Source organism: Carassius carassius, chromosome 32 (assembly GCF_963082965.1).
Source record: "Carassius carassius chromosome 32, fCarCar2.1, whole genome shotgun sequence".
NCBI lineage: Eukaryota > Metazoa > Chordata > Actinopteri > Cypriniformes > Cyprinidae > Carassius > Carassius carassius.
In genome coordinates this window covers 30,245,394-30,256,441 of record NC_081786.1, presented here as the reverse complement: position 1 = coordinate 30,256,441, position 11,048 = coordinate 30,245,394, and positions in this window count along the sequence as shown.

Here is an 11,048-nt window from a genome sequence, read left to right as displayed (position 1 = left end):
AAGGAGATGAACTCCATGAGTTGCGAATGTTGCAGTCGCTACCCCAGAACTGCGGGGAAAACTAAGTTTGCAGACAGTGCAGGCACTTCGCAGTTTAAACACAATACGCTAGTTAGACACAATCTCAGCCTCAAGCATAGAGTATGCCGTGACATGTTAATAAATCAAAACAAAATGAAAGTGGAAAAAAACTGCGCGACTCATTCTGCTTCACTGCCGTTTAATAGTTCGAACCAATAATAGACCGTGCAGAGCTTCTCTCGCCAGTCACGGGCCGATCTCGATCACGCGACACCGTTACATCGTGGAGATCCAGTGAAGAAATCCATTGAGTTCGCGACTGAATTAATAACATTGCTGCGAGATCCAGTCAGAAACATTCAGATTTTACGCAGAATTCTCTGTTATAAACCATATTAGATCAAACAGCGCTGACATGGAAACCAGGAGAAACATGTGCCATGAACGAACAAGTAATAGAAGGCTTTAGGTCCACAAATCAGCAACATTCATCACTTTGAATTTAATGTAGTAATACTAACTGTAACTATGGTATATTGTGGTTATAACATAGCCTACACATCTTTTTCCAGCACTTTAAAGCTATAATATCATATTTAAATGTTATTTTTAATGTGTTGACCAAAACATTTTTGTTCATCCTTTAAAGATTGTCCATATTTATAAAACTAAAAGTTTCAAGAAGTAGGAAAACTCACACTTATTTAAAAAAAAACAAGAAAAAACACCCAAGATTAAATTACCATTGTAAACATAGCTGCAGAGGTCGCTTATTGGCTATTTTCACTCCCTAATATCTATTTTGTCACTCATTTTGCTTTTGAATTAATATTAAGACATTATGAATGATAATAAGTAAAGTTAACTTGATCTATACACCTCAAATTTAGCTCAGTGCTTTGTCATCCCACACTGCTACCAAATACTTTCAGTAATACAGTTATTTTGGGGGAAACTGTGAATAATTGCATTGTAAGGCAATATAAGGTGTGCTCCTAAATTTTCTGCTTGCGCTCCTAAAATTTTAAGTCAGGGGCTACAGCGCTCCTAATAAAAAAAGTTAGTCTGGAGCCCTGCTATTTCAATATGTGTGTGTGTGTGTGTGTGTGTAGTCGCCTGAGTAGAACATGCTTTATGTGGACAGGCGCCTGAGTAGAACGTGCTTTATGTGGACAATGGAATGGAAGGACATTTGTCTAAACGTGCCTTTTCAAGCTTCAGTCAGTATAATATCTGAGTGTATGTGTATCAAACCCTGAACCCCACCCAAACATGACTTGGGAGGTCCATACAGTTTAGAGGGTCCCGTCCCCAGAGGCATCACTTTGGTTTTTAAGACTGCCTGCATTGGATCTTTATGTTGGTTTACTGTGAATGCTAAGTTGTTTGGTTACATGTAATGGAAAGGCACCCTATTAGTTATACTGGGCTACAAGAAGTCAGCTCCTGGCACTGAGGCTAACCGCAAATTCTCCATCTACAATTTGTATATCTTCATATAGGATATGCTTTAAATAAGCTGCATATAAATAAGATACACTATAAATAACAAAATACAATGCAATAAAAGGGTAATCATATGTATGAGGTAAATTAAATGTCACATTGGTATTGGATTTAAAATGATTGGATATCAACATGTAAATATGAAATCTTTCTGTCCAAACTATGTGACATAAATAAATACTACAATAAAAATTTTTGCCAACAGTGTCAAAAACACCGCCTTGTGTGCGCAACAGTATCCTCCTTGGACAAGTGTGTTCGTTGTGTGGGACCCGTATCTTCCTTCAAGTGGCTTGGCTATCAATGCACAGGTTAGATATTTAGTGAATTAGTATAGAATGTAATGTGTTGTGCTCTAACCACTTAAATAGACCTGTAGTGTTAACATTATTTTAATCTAATGTGTTCCAGTTTGTTCAGGGGTCTGGCATAAATCCTGCCTCAAGCTAATTAAAAGAGATGACTTTAACAGCACAGCACAGGTGAGTATCTACTAAGTGAGAGTTGAACTTGAACTGTCTATAAGATTCAATCAACATGTAAAATAATTTGCTTTCTCACCAATTCAGGCGCAGCAGTCTCCTAAGGCTTCTGAGGATGAACTGCTGTCAGATCAGGACAAAATTCCACATCCAGAATTGGACCAAATATCATCTGATGATGCTGAGGACATGTCTGACAAGGAATACATACCTGATTCGGAGTCAGAATATGAAGATAAATATGATTCCGATGCCAGCATACCCTTAATGACAAGTCAGGCAAGAGCTGCACATATTCAAGTAAAACCAGTAGTACCTGATGTTGGAACATCTTTTGGGTCAGACACAGGCACCCCAGTTGTGCCCAGTATATCAAAATGTTGGCCACCCCTTAAAAATAAGATGATTCCAAATGCTGATGACAAATCTAATTCAGCAAATTCTGTCAAAGACTCATCAAAGGAAAAGTTAGGGGATGAAGCTGTGACTCATGAACAAGAATTACCACATCTGATTATGAGTAAAAAAAATTACTGTTATGTTTGTGGTAAGCCACAAAGCAAAATTTCCCGCCACTTGAAAACACACAAGACGCATACTGAAATTGTCCAAGCATTTTCCCTTCCTGAGGACTCAAAAGAGCGCAAGATATTATTAGAAAAAATGAGGAATAAGGGAAATTTTAAACATAACATTGCAGTTTTGCAAGATGGAACAGGATCACTGAAAGTGAAGAGAAAGCTAAAGCACTGGCAGGAAAGTTCATCCACTGCATGTATTGTCAAGGGATGTACATACGCAAGGAGCTTTGGAGACATGTCCGCAGATGCCCCTTTAAGCCAGAAAACGAAGATTTGGGTGAGACACCTGGGAGAACCAAAGTACTGGGCTTGGCTGCAACTCTGGAGTCTACATTCTGTCAGCAGATCTCAAGTGGAGTGTGGAAGCTCATTAGTGTCATGAAACAAGATGAGGTGGCCTCAGTTGTGCGAAATGACTTCTCTATCATTCAGTTTGCCCAGTCACTCTACAACAAACATGGACAAGACCCTACAAAATATGAATACATTCGACAAAAGCTCCGTGAAGTGGGGCGTTTGTTGTTATGCCTGCGTACAGAATTCTCAGTACATAACCTAGAGGACACTGTTAAACCTGCTAACTTCCAGAGAGTTGTGCAAGCCGTAAAGAAAGTTTCAGGTTTTGATGAACAAAAACACTCGTACCAGAAACCAAGCCTTGCGCTGAAACTGGGGCATACACTGAAGAAAATCGCGGACATTATTCATTGTAGGGCACTCATGGCAGAAGATGAAGAACTGATCAGGCACACTGACATATTCAAGAAGTTGTACACCTCCAGGTGGTCTGAGTTGGTGTCTCACAGTGCCCTGAACACACTGAGTGATGCCAAATACAATAAACCATCAACATTGCCCTTCACTGAAGATGTTCAGATCCTTCATCAGTACCTAGAGAAATCTGCAGAAAGTGCCTTCTGCAGCTTGAAGGAAGAGGCCACCACTCAGAACTATGCTCAACTTGCAAAACTCATACTTGCACAAATCATTGTCTTCAATCGAAGACGTGCTGGGGAAGTTTCGAAAATGCGTCTCAAAAGTTTTCATGAAAGGGACAACACAAAGCTCCATGAAGATGTTGCACTGGGGTTGTCGAAGACTGAACAGAAGCTTTGTAACTATTTCAGCCGAATTGAAATCATGGGGAAAAGGGGCAGAAAGGTTGCCGTTCTGCTCACACCAAGTGTGGTGGATGCTTTGTCACTACTTGCCAGTAGAAGAACTGAATGTGGCGTTTGTGCCACAAATGTCTTCCTGTTTGCAAGACCAACGTCAATGAGCCACTACAGAGGCCAGGACTGTTTGCGTGTTCATGCAAGCCAGTGTGGAGCAAAGCACCCTGAGTACCTTAGGTCAACGCAACTCAGGAAACATGTTGCCACACTCTCACAAGTCCTTAATTTAAAACACAATGAACTTGATCAGGTTGCAGATTTCCTGGGTCACGACATTCGTGTTCACCGCGACTTCTACAGATTACCAGTTCCCACAACACAACTGGCTAAGATTTCCAAACTCCTTTTGTCAATGGAGAAAGGAAACCTTTCGAGCATGCAGGGGAAGTCACTGGATGAGATTGAAATTGAAGGTTTGTACAGACATTAGCCCTTGTAGATATTATCTGAGTTTTTGTTTTTTCCTTTGAATGTTAATTTATAAACGTCTAGACTTGGCGTCATCAGCATCCCTTTCCAAGAAAAAAAATCACCTTTCATGTCCAAATATGAGTCGAGGACTACTATTCAGAAATATAAACTTAAGTCTACAGTATGGCTGGACAGTAATTCAAAATTGCTTGTGTAGGTGCAGTCGATTTGTTAAATATTAACCTAAAATCATATTGTGTAATAATTTATCTTATGTGCTCATGGACCACATTAAACATAAACGCAGGTATAATAGCTCAAAACTACTCAAGTAAAAATAGTTACTTTGCAAAAAGTGGCAAATACAAAACCAAGTACTATCTTTTCCCTTGGTCTTTTTATTTGATGTGGCTATTTCAACCACAGATTTTTATGTCCAGCTATTTATGAGAGTTTTACCAGAGCTGTAAACTATTTGAGTAAATGTAATTAGTAACTGTACTTGAGTATATTTTTGGCTACTTTGTAGTTGTATTGAGTATCAAAGATATTAGCTACTTTTACTCTACTTGACTACATTTTTGAAGAAGTAAATGTACTTTTTACTCCAATACATTTGTGATGAGTAATGCAATTACAAATTACATTTTGCATGGCACCTAACTTGCAGCAGTTTGTTTCTGCTATAAAGAAGTGATATTTCCATCTAAGTGGCATTGACTGAACTATATCTTGTGCATTTTGCCCTTACTCACCCAAACCTTTTAACAAGTCTACTTTGTGTGAATGCGAGGGCATTAGTAGGTGCTAAATCGCAGACGTTTAATTTAGGAGATGAGGTCATGACTGCAGCCAGTGATGAGTCCAAAACCAGCACATCCAGTGCAAGTAGACTTTGACTATTTAATTTTACTTAACATTATTTTATTTATCCACTATATTGACAAGGCCTTTTTGAAGGATATTGGTTTATGTGTGGCCTTTTTGTGCACTTGAGCTTAGCTGAGACTTGAGAGTTTGTAGACACTTAAATAGATGGTTCACCCAAAAATGACATTTCTGTCATCATTTACTCACCCTCAAGTTGTTCCAAACTTGTCTTTGTTCTGCTGTACTAGTCAATGGCTGGCAAGATCTGCTTGGTTACAAAAATATATAAAATGTCTATCTTTGTACACGTACAGCAGAACAAAGAAATGTATACAGGTTTGGAACAACTTGAGGTTGACTACATGAAGACAGAATTTTCATTTTTGGGTGAACAATCCCTTTAAGAGGCTGTTGTGTCGACCCTGATTTATTAGACTATTGAGGTGTTCAGATTTATTTAGATTTTAGAAAATAAACATGACTTCTCATTTTACAAATCAACTGTTTCTTATTTTCACCTGCATGTCTCAGGTGTCAAGGACTAGTGCATCTTAGAGCCTAAATTTAGTATAAGTAAAATGCTAAAGTACTGTTAAAATCACTTTTACTCGTATTGGTGACTTGTAACTTGTAATAGAGTAATTTATGCTGCAAGGTATCTGTCTTTTTACTCAAGTATGGTTTTCAGGTACTCTTTCCACCTCTGAGTTTTACTAATGCCATTTTCCAGATGAGATTGCGTTAAGTGATGCTGAAGACAGTGGGAGCGAATCTGATAACAGCAACACAGATCTCACCGCATCAGAGCTTGGAACTGTGGAGCCTATGGATATTGACTCTACAACCACAGAGCAAGACCATGACATGGGAGACTTTGGTATGTTAACTCAATTCATATTCACTGCTGATAAAATTTATTTTTTTCCTGTGACAAAAGTAACTTGTTAAATTGTTTTCAACAGGATCAGTTTCATTTGTGTCGTCCACAGTAAGTGAGAGTGTACCTCCCTCTGAAGGTAAGATTCAGATTCAAGAGGTTTATTGTCTATGCACAGAAGAAACACAGCGGTTTATACCCTACAATGAAATTCTTACTTTGCCCAACTCCCTTAAAGGGATACTTCACCATTTTTTTTCAGTTTTTTTACTTCAACTGTTATTCCCTTAACTAAGACGAGTTGATGCAAACCTCTCTCATCTCAGTGCGTGCACTCAATCGCTCTGGTGCGTGGCGACACTTTGAAAGCGCTTAGCCCAGTTCATTCATTAGGGACCAAACAGAGATGAAGCTAGCAGCGACCAAACACCTCCACGGTTTCCCTATTTAAATAGAGTTACACGAGTAGTTACACGACCAAGTATGGTGACACACTGTCACTGTCCTATAATGTATGGTGGAATAGCACTGGAAGCACTTCGACTGGGCGCAGTAAAAAGTCACGTTGGTTCTAATGACAGAAGTGAGAGGGAGGGGGGAGAGGATTTTTCAAGTGTGACTTTTACTGCGCCCAGTCGAAGTGCTTCCAGTGCAATTGCGCCATACATTATAGGACAGTGACAGTGTGTCAGCATACTTGGTCGTGTAACTGTATTTAAATAGGGACAACTTGGAGGTGTTTGGTTGCTTCTAGCTTCATTTCTGTTTGGATCCTACTGAATGAACTGGGCTAAGCTAAGTGCTATCAAACTGTCGCCGCGCGCCAGAGCGATTGAGTGCACGCACTGAGACGAGAGAGGTATGCATCAACTCGTCTTAGTTAAGGGAATAACATAGTTTAATATGAAAAAACGGTGAAGTATCCCTTTAACAGAAGGATTATTATGCACGTCTTTGTGATGTATTCAACTATCAAAATGCAAGAGTAATCTTAAAGAAAGAGATATAAATGAATAGCCCTAAATTTAACTGTACTGCATTTGTACAAAACATCTTGTCTGCAAGGGAGCATATACACTTACTTTATTATCAGGAAATGTATATTGAATTTGAGATAAAAGTAAAGTAACCTCCTTCTCTTCACATGTTCTCTTGATTGCCCATGAGTACGTTCTATTAATTCTCTTTTTAGCAAGTTGGTTAAAAGACTAAAAATGAATTGGTCTGAATGACTGAGTCACAACATGCCACAAAATCTGGAAGATTAAGAGGTTAAAAGTAGTATTAAGTTGATTGTTACATACGGTTTCAATATCAAGACTAAACTTTCAGACCAAGTTCCAACACTATTTAGCTAACCTTATGAAATCAGATTTAAACTGAGAATCAGACCTTAAACCCCATAGTCTTGGTTTCATTTAAAATACGGTGTGTTGAAGTACAATGCCAAAATTACTTTATTTAACATGACATGTTACTAATTGTAGTATTACTTACTGCAATAAATTCAAATAGCAAAAGGTTTGGCCACATAAATAGATGAACAGCAAAGACATACTAATATTACACTCCATATTGTCCACACTCTAGTGGGTTAATAAAGTTGGTGAAATCACATCGAGTGAGCAACCAACTGATACCCAGAGTGAATTAAGAAAAGTAAACTGCAATTTCTTGTCAACTGTGGCATTAACTGAACTCATGTTTTGATGGCTTCAACTGGACAACACATTTTGTTTGTGATATATTCTTTTTTTGTTTGCCTATTTTCCAGGGAACTATGCTGATGAGGAACATGGATCCAGAAGAGTGGCGAAGAAAGTGTGGTCTAAGGCTGAGGTCGCCGCAGTAATGCGACACTTCAAAGGTCATGTAAGCAGGGGGAAACTGGCCACCAAAACTGAATGCAGTCACTGCAAACTGGTGGAAGACCCTGTGTTGGCACAAAGAACAGTGCAAAATATAAGGGACTTTGTTCGAAATAGAGGAATAGCTGCAAAGAGGCAGTCAGAAAAAGAAAAGATTTAAATACACTGACAATTGTGGTGGTGTTTCTATGTTTGTGTTAAAGGAACACGCCAACTTTTTGGGACATTAGCTTATTCACCGTATCCCCCAGAGTTAGATAAGTCCACACACCCTTCGCATCTCCGTGCGTGCTGTAACTCTGTCTGACGCACACACCACTAGCCTAGCTTAGCACAAAGACTGGAGGTAAACGGCTCCAGCTAGCACATTGCTCCCAATAAGTGACAAAATAACACCAATATTTTCCTATTTACATGTTGTGATTTGTATAGTCACAGCGTGTACGAATAACAAGGTCACATGATACATGGCCATCTTCTAACCGTATACATACTATATTCTCAGAGTTCGCTCAGAGGGTTGCGCTAATCACTCCAGCCAGCAGTGCTTCGCCTTCTATATAGTAAATTCTATGAGAATATAGTTCCCAGTATGTAAACTGTTAGAAGATGGCTGTGTCTCATGTGACCTTATTATTTGTACGTGCTGTGACTACAAATCACAACATGTAAATAGGAAAATGTTGGCGTTATTCTGTCACTTATTGGGAGCAGTATGCTAGCTGGAGCCATTTACCTCAGTCTTTGTGCTAAGCTAGGCTAGCGGTGGGTGCGTCAGACAGAGTTACGGCACGCACGGAGATGAGAAGGGTGTGTGTGGACTTATCTAACTCTGGGGGATACGGCGAATAAGTAAAAGTCCAAAGTTCCTTTTAATGTTTTAAAAAGTGTGGCTCTTGTGTTTTAAGTTGTTGTCTGCCTGTTATAGTTTGTATTGATGTTCAGTACAAAAACAGAAGTTCGAATGACAGAGGCCATCACAAAAGCACACTGTAAAACAGCTTTTATTTATTTTTGTTATGAGCAACCATGGGTCTTTTGAAGTTGGGTAAGAATAACTTATTTGACCTTTTTTGCTCAATTCTCATTGTCATGGCACTTATGTTTTGTGACAATCTATTGTTTAGCTCTTACAGGCTGTTATCTGGCTGTTAGACCGTGTCACCAACTAACACTGGTGATGTTAGAGTTGTGCAATAAAATAATAATTCAAGTCCCAGTAATGCTTGGTGGTGTCAGGTTAATGTGTATTTGTGTTAGTGTATTTATGTTAATGAGCAAGTGACGTCATTGTCCCTTTAAAGTCCCATTAATGCTTGTTTTGGTCCTTATAAGTCACATATTTTTCAAAATGAGAACTGTCTCTATAAACCACAATAGTTTTAGGGTGGTGTGTATCACGCTCTGAAGGGTGTATCTGAAGTCTAAAGTGTCCTGAATTTTTTTCAAATTTTTTTGAGTGTTTTAATCGAACTCTCATAGCTCTAGGACCTCAGGAAAGGGTAGTCCATCTAAACCACCACCGGGCCTGTTTGGAGAAAAAGTCTGGCTAATCCACATAAACCAGTGTGTGTGTGTGTGTGTGTGTGTGTGTGTGTGTGTGTGTGTGTGTGTGTGTGTGTGTGTGTGTGTGTGTGTGTGTGTGTGTGTGTGTGTGTGTGTGTGTGTGTGTGTGTGTGTGTGTGTGTGTGTGTGTGTGTGTGTGTGTGTGTGTGTGTGTGTGTGTGTGTGTGTGTGTGTGTGTGTGTGTGTGTGTGAGGGGGGGGTCAGGCTCTCTCTCCACCCTGGGCTAGTGAGCAGTGGATGGCGGGTGATGGATGATCTCTCTCCATCAGGCTGTCAGGGCAGGGCACTGGGCCATATGGAGCTGGCATATGGACTTCATGTATAAGAGGAGGGGAATGCAGGAGAGTGACTAAAATATACATTAAAGACATTCTCTCTTCTTAAAAATCCAGGGTTCATCAGTTTGGCGAGGCATATCACTCAGTGGTTCCTTCACTTCACGCCAGACACACAAACTCCAGCAGATGTATAAACGCCGATCAGACGTGAGTCCTGTTTTCCGTCCGAGTTCAGACTGAAAGAAGCTCTGAAGGCAAAGCTGCTTATTATTTTTATTTCTGATGCTATTCTAAACATAAACACATTTTTGCAGCTAATTAGCTGTTGCTTTCCAAGGTAGGGCCTAGTCTTCAGGTTTCTGTTTAGAATAAAACAAACTCAATGAGAAGAGCTGCAGAAAATGTGTGCAAACTCGGTCCTCAAAATCTGCCACTGGACTGAATGAATACATTTTAAGTGTTTGTGTGATTTTACAAATTTCATGCTCTAAACATTAAATCCAACAATGAAGCAGACAATTTTTTAAAATGAAACATAAATACACACACACACAAACACACACATATATATATATATATATATATATGCGTTTGCAGTCTCCTCGTTTGCAGGCTCCTCGGTACGTAAACGATCGCTGCACTGCTGCAGACGCAACGCTCCTGGAACGCAACTGGAGTCCGTTAACATGGGTGCGTAAAAAATATGCAACGCATACGCACTGCAGACGGAGTATGTGTGAAACAGGCGTAAGGTTGGTTGCACCTTGTGCAATGTGGAATTAGTTTACAGCTTTTTCAAGCACTTTGTGATGCATTTTGGAAACAGGAGATGAGCCCCTTTTCTAATGCACCACCTAGCTTGATAAACCCCTTCTCAAAGACTTACTGTTTGTCAGTTTAATTTGGGTAACACACATATACTGAATGCATTCGGCAGAATTCGACTGAGCCATTCTAGATTAATTCCAAGATTACAGTGAGATTAATCTAGATTAAAAAAATTATATATATATATATATATATATATATATATATATTATCAGCTAAATTAGTTTGGGGAGCAAATGTTTCCTTATATTTACCAATAAATCTCTTCTAATTTAAAACAGTGCTGAATGCTTGATCTTAATGCAGTCAACAGTAAATGTGCATAAAATATTAAGATATTAAAATGATAATTTATCTGTGTTTATTTTGCATGTAGCAGGCTGAGAAAGAGGAAAGAGAAGTTAATTAAATATTCACAAACTTAAACACAAGCTGATAATAATAATTTTTTATAGCGCTCTTCCAAAAGCTCAACATTGATTTACATTGAATGCACAATTATTTAGCAACCATCACTTCAAAATAACATACCGAAACAAAATAGCACATTAGAAATTTTTGGATTGAAAAAACAAACAAAAAAAA